Source organism: Perissodus microlepis, chromosome 10 (assembly GCF_051167445.1).
Source record: "Perissodus microlepis isolate ML-2025 ecotype Zambia chromosome 10, ASM5116744v1, whole genome shotgun sequence".
Lineage (NCBI taxonomy): Eukaryota > Metazoa > Chordata > Actinopteri > Cichliformes > Cichlidae > Perissodus > Perissodus microlepis.
Window position 1 is genome coordinate 27951482 of NC_140470.1, and position 5903 is coordinate 27957384.

Below are 5903 nucleotides of genomic sequence, written 5' to 3' on the forward strand. Positions count from 1 at the left end.
CATATAAACATGTAAGAGTCAGGATAATATTAAAGCTGAAACAGCTGCTTGTTTACTAATAAATGATAAATGCTCCCATGCTGCCTTCCTTCCTACCTCACCCCCAGCTGATTGCTCGCCCTGTTTCTTCCTGTTTAAAGGGAGTTCTTCCTTCACACAGTCGCCAAGTCCTTGCTCACAGGGGATCGTCTCATTGTTTGGGGTTCTTTCTAATATTGAAGGGTTTAAAAAGTATTATAATATAAAGGGCACTGTTGTAGTTATTTGGGACTATATAAATAAAATTGAATTGAACACATTTTAAAGGACTGTAATTCCAGCTAAAGGAGGCGGCGATTAATTGGTCCACCTCCAGTTTACATTGTAACATTTGTATCAAGTTTGAATCTGCAGAGCTAATAGTTAAAAGGTTTAATTGCTGGAATGTTGACTAATTTAAAAATAAATCTATTACTTAAAACATGACAGCAATAAAACCCCAGACTCATAAACAATAACTATGACTGTGGCTGTATTTCCAACACATGTTCTAGACTAAATTTTGTGTGTTAAAAATGTAATCAAAACAACTGGCGAACTGTGACTAATTTTAATCGTTGTGCAATCTTATCCGTTCACCTGACTATTAAATAGCACATCTTTGTTTTCTATACAGTGAAACAAACTTCGGTTTAGAAAACGGATGAATTGGTAGGAAAGAAAGACTTGTAAGAAATGAACCCATAAAATTAATTGTTACCTGATTTGATCCGACTCCTCACACGTGCTCTTTAAGCTGATTTTTAACCTCGACTCCAACTCGGGTTTCCTGATATCAACATGATGGACACTTTAATTCTCACAGAACACGGAGTATTGCTGAAGTCAGCCCGATGTGCACTGCTTTGCTTTGTTCTCTTTGCTGAGCTCTTGTATTCTGGGCCATTCATCATTATGACAACTTGACGGCCCTCTGAAGAGCCCGGAAATGTATTTACGCAAAATTACAGAGTGAGCATAAAACATACGACCTGCGACCGTCTGCGGAGCAGGATTTGAGAACGTGCAGGAGAAGCTTTGGTTTGCGTGGCTGAGAGGAAAACTTCATTCATCACTTTTAATATCCCATTCAAATTATGAGATGAGTTGACCCATATCTGGCGTTTAGGAGGAGGCATTATTTCACAGATGCACCTGTAGAACAGTGAGAAGGGTCCGCATGATTATAGTCACAGTTGGTGACAGCATAATGGAGATTAACTTGGTCAATCCCAAACAAGTTTGCTTAGTCATGAACAATTTACCAGGTGCAGCACTAACGTCTGTGATGATGCTGAACCAAAATTATGCATGTAGTTTTCTTAGCTGTCATGGAGAAGGCTTTACCGATGCAAGCTCAGTTACCATTTTCCCATATCAGGTTTTTTCGTCACAGGAAGACGGTAGAGACACAGTTTTTGTGTCTGGTTCTTTACCTTCTGAAAGCTGCACTGTGTTCTGCATATGCCCTTCAACTCTAACCTCACCCTAACCAAATTTGAGGCTTGAAAAGACACATGACACTGTATATAATGAACCACATCCATTCTTATGCTTGATAACTAGATGCCGCAAACATCTCTGCAATTGAAAAAAGTACAGTGTGTGATTTGTTGGTCAGTATTGCAGGGAAATGTAAAAGAAAGGTTGGGTTTTATTACCCAGAAGCTCTGTAAGGTGACACCCGTGTGTGTGTTGTGATTCAAGTGCCCCGTAGGAAAATGTGTGGTGGTTGTTGCCATTACAGCCTGGTCTAGATGAAGCGCTGACTCACTGCTGTTAATGTGTTGCCCGTAAAGTTTAGATTTGTCATTTCTGTGGGTGGAGATTTCCCACCATGCGACCTTGCAGCTCTGCACAATGAAAGTGATGCATTTCAATTAGCGGCGCTGAGATGCCTCTCTGTTTGACTTATAGCTTGCAATTTTAATCTTTGTGAGTGGGAGCTGAGGAGCAAGCGTCTCCACCGCATGTCAGTGAACTGCCGTGCCGAGCAGCGTGAGATTATGTAAGGTGTAAAATGATCATGATAAGTGGAAACACTAACACACTGTGTCTGCTCCTATAACCCCGCTCTGCAGAGACCCTCTCTGCAGCTGGATGAGCCCTCCTCCCCTTCTGTGTGCTGAAGTAGAGGAGAGGAGGTGGTGGTGGTGGTGTGGGGCCCACCCATGCAGAGCAACAAGGGCCTGGCTGTTCTCTGCTTTGTTTACTCAGGTCAGATAATACAGACAACTGATATACCTGCAGTCTTCCCTGCTGTCAATTGCTGTCCATTTTCTGCAGGCTGGAGTGGAGCGTGGGCATTGTGGAAGAAAAAGCCCAGCAAGGAAGACAGAGACCAAGAGAAAGGTAGGGTGTGCACTAATGTGTTTTCTGAGTTTAAGTTCTAATTTAAATCAGATCATTCATCTATAGATCATTCATTATAGCACCTGTGTGGGCTAGCATCAAGTTCAAAGAATGGAAGAGTGGGGTGAGAGGAGAGCAATGCACTTTAAAAAAAAAAAAAAAAAAAAAAGATTTTAGCCACAGACTGTATATATAAGATGGATGTAGGTTTCCAGGTCTGAAAAGTAAAGCCAGTGAGGAAGTGCATTCTTTGAAATGGCCAGTAGGAGGCTCCCGTTGCAAAAAGAAGTCCATTTCTTATAGAAATCAGTGAGAAAACTGCCTTTGTTTTATAACTTTATAAACACTTATTAGTGTCAGTAATGTTGATCCACCTATAAATCATGAGCCTAAATAGTAGCTCATTACAGTATGATGAGGTTTTCCCTACACTGGCTCAGGCGGGAACACTTGAGCCTTGGGTTTATATCTTTGTTTTGTGTAGCTTAAGTCTCTCATGTGACCAGCAGCTAATGGCTCGTGATGAGCTGATAACAAACATTAGATGTAACCTGAAGACTGTACATAAAAGATGGAGATATTTGGCTTTGAACGGAGTGTGCACCCGGATGTTAGCTTTGTGCGCTACGTCATGTGTACAGCCTATGACACTGTGACCATTTGACAACCTGTAGGCTTTGGCACCTTTGAGCTGCCTACACGTGTAAGCCTGTAAAATCTTGCCATTTTTCCCTTCTCCGTATATTCTCCACAAAAGTGGGAATTTTCAGAGGAAATCTTCCAGTACTGCTACTCAAAATGGCACGTTTTGGTGTTTTGTTGTGGTCTGTATCCTTTTACTCTCTACATAGACATTTAGATGTTGGGCTATCTGTACTAGACTGACTTTCCTGACATCAGAAATTAGTTATAGAAATGTGAAGCTAGAAGTAAGAATTCAAAGTGACTACATTTCATGCTCTGGGGGGCATAAATGTACAGGCATATTTCACAGAATCTGTCCTAACTTTCCTTCTTACAAAGGAAATATAAAGAAAGTTTTACTTTTGAGAAAAGGGCTGAAACATTGCCAAAAACATTAAAAAACATCCCAAATTGTCTTCTCTGAAGACATTTTCTGAGATAGCAGATCATAAAACAAGGATCATGGAGTTACAAAAACCATTATGACTCATAGTCTAGGATTATAATGATCTTCAGAGTTGCTGGAATAAATGTTCATTTTCAAATGCAAAATAACACTAATCTTTATTTTTTTAAATATATATTTATTAACCCTCAGAGTGCGTCACACCCCAGAGAGGGTTTGAAAATCGTCTTTTCACCAGTGGAAAACAAACCCCTGCTGGAGCGCTGTCGTAATGATGCAACAAAGACTGTTGATGAAAATCTCGATAGCATCATTGCTGCTGTTTGCGCTTGGTGGGTCATTGTAGGCACACGACTGACGTCTTTCACTTCTGGTCTGCACGATGTTTGTTTTTCAGATTACACGCAGCAGTGCCGCATGTCGTGAATGCAAAAATAAAAGCAAGTGATTCTAGAAGCTACTGAATCATAGGAAGTACTTCGTTTTTCACACATTGCTTCTCATTTGGGCTTCATTTTTCTTAATTGGTGTGATATGTCATGTGTTGTTGTATTTAACTAATTTTAAGACCTGCAAAGGACAATTTTAATGTTTTTTTTAATGTCCTGATATGCCCATTTATGCTTCTCTTTCAGAGAACAGAAGTTATAGTCATAACACATTGTTCCCTTTCAGTCTGGTCATTCTGTACAGCTCCTGCAGTAAGGGACATTTACACGCTCCCCATAGAGCAGCCAGGCAGCGTGGCAGACCCAGGAGAAAGGATAGAATTAACCACTGAAGGAGCCGTCGTGTCCAGCAGACTGAACCAAACAAAAGCATGCAGTGATGACCAACTACATGCATCATGAATATCCCTCACAGGAACCCCTTTATAAGGGGTCCATGAGATTACCATTCCCCTCGAGGAATATGCTCTGAAACCCTGAAGCAAATAAAAACTGTTGGTGCTCTATGCTAACTGGTGACCTGCAGCAATGATTCTCACCACTCACAGAAAGAGGGCACAAGCGTGCCACCGGTGAGCAGGCAGTCAGCAAACTTGTAGCACTGTAGGTGAGGCACCGTTAACCTCCCATGTGTCTGTGGAGAAAGACATCGCCTCTTATTGGAGCAGAACAATGACAAATTCTTCTGCTCCAATAACGTCTCAGTTTGTCATCAGAGCCTTTAATGCACCCAGACTTAACAGATGCAATGGAAGAGCATTTGTGTATGCAGGGGGCTTGTGCTTGGGAAATTGTGTGGGAAAGTGCAGAAACTGCTGAACAAAACTTAGGTGGACTAAGGCTTCTTCTTTCTAGGCATCTGGTCTCTGTGAAGGCCTGTAGCTGGACTCTGGTCCTGGTCAGCTAGTGTAGAACTTGACTTGGAGGCTCTCATCTCAATGACTGGAGCACACACTGCCAGAGATGGCACTGCTAGGTCCAGTTGGCTGCCTGGGGGAACCAACCAGTGACTAATTCTCTGCCAGGCACGTCATCTGGTACATCTGCAGCCCAGTGACCGAGCTCATTGCATCTGCAGTTATCTGCCTGAGCCCTTTATCTCCAGCTAAGTTGCTGAAACTCTGCAGTGCTGAGTGTCCATCTACTCCATGGTTGTGGAATGGCTCCACAGGCGGTGGGTTGTCTAAGCCAGCCTCCTCTGTACTGTCTATGTGCTGTACAGTGACATGGATAGACAGTGGTTTTGCTACATGAAGCCGTTAGCTCAAAGACCAAATCGGGGAAGATGGGCAGGTGGTTTTTGACCATTCTTCAACCTTGGTCGAAACTGGGATGCTAAACTTGGAGAGGAGTGTGTAATGCTGTGCAAAAGCCATCTTTGCCAGCATGGGGACATGTCGCATGTGCTTTGGGCTTAGTCAGCGCTCTCCTAGTGTGGATAATCCCATAGATGTGGCAGCCCTCATGCTGGTCCTTATCATGCAAAGAAACTGCACCCCTGAGAGTTGAACACGCAATTTTATCTTCATTTTAGTACTCATTAAAATGCAAAGCAAAATAAATAAACAAATATTGCAATGAAGACAAAATTAGTGCTTTGTCCCCTCTTGGCATTAGCTACCACCACTCAGTGACTAATGCTAACATGGCAGTTAAGTTGGCAGATAAAAGAGTCAACTGCCACGAGCCAGCCTGACTCAGAGGTGAAGAGTGCAAGACCTGAGGGATGACTCAGCATGTCATCACGGATCTTTAGCATGGTCAAGTGGGAATGTGATATCCACTAATTTAATTCATCCATGGCTGGTACACTTCATACATTTTTGTGTTAATAAAATGTGAAAAAAAAGTGTCTCATTCACAGCTAAACTGGAGCCCTGAAGGCAAGATTGGGAGGCGACATCACTAGTTTATTGCTTCGAGTACACAGCCCCTCTGTCGGTAAGTAAATACAGTAAAATGACACATGGGTGAAAAGTGAACACGCAAGCAGC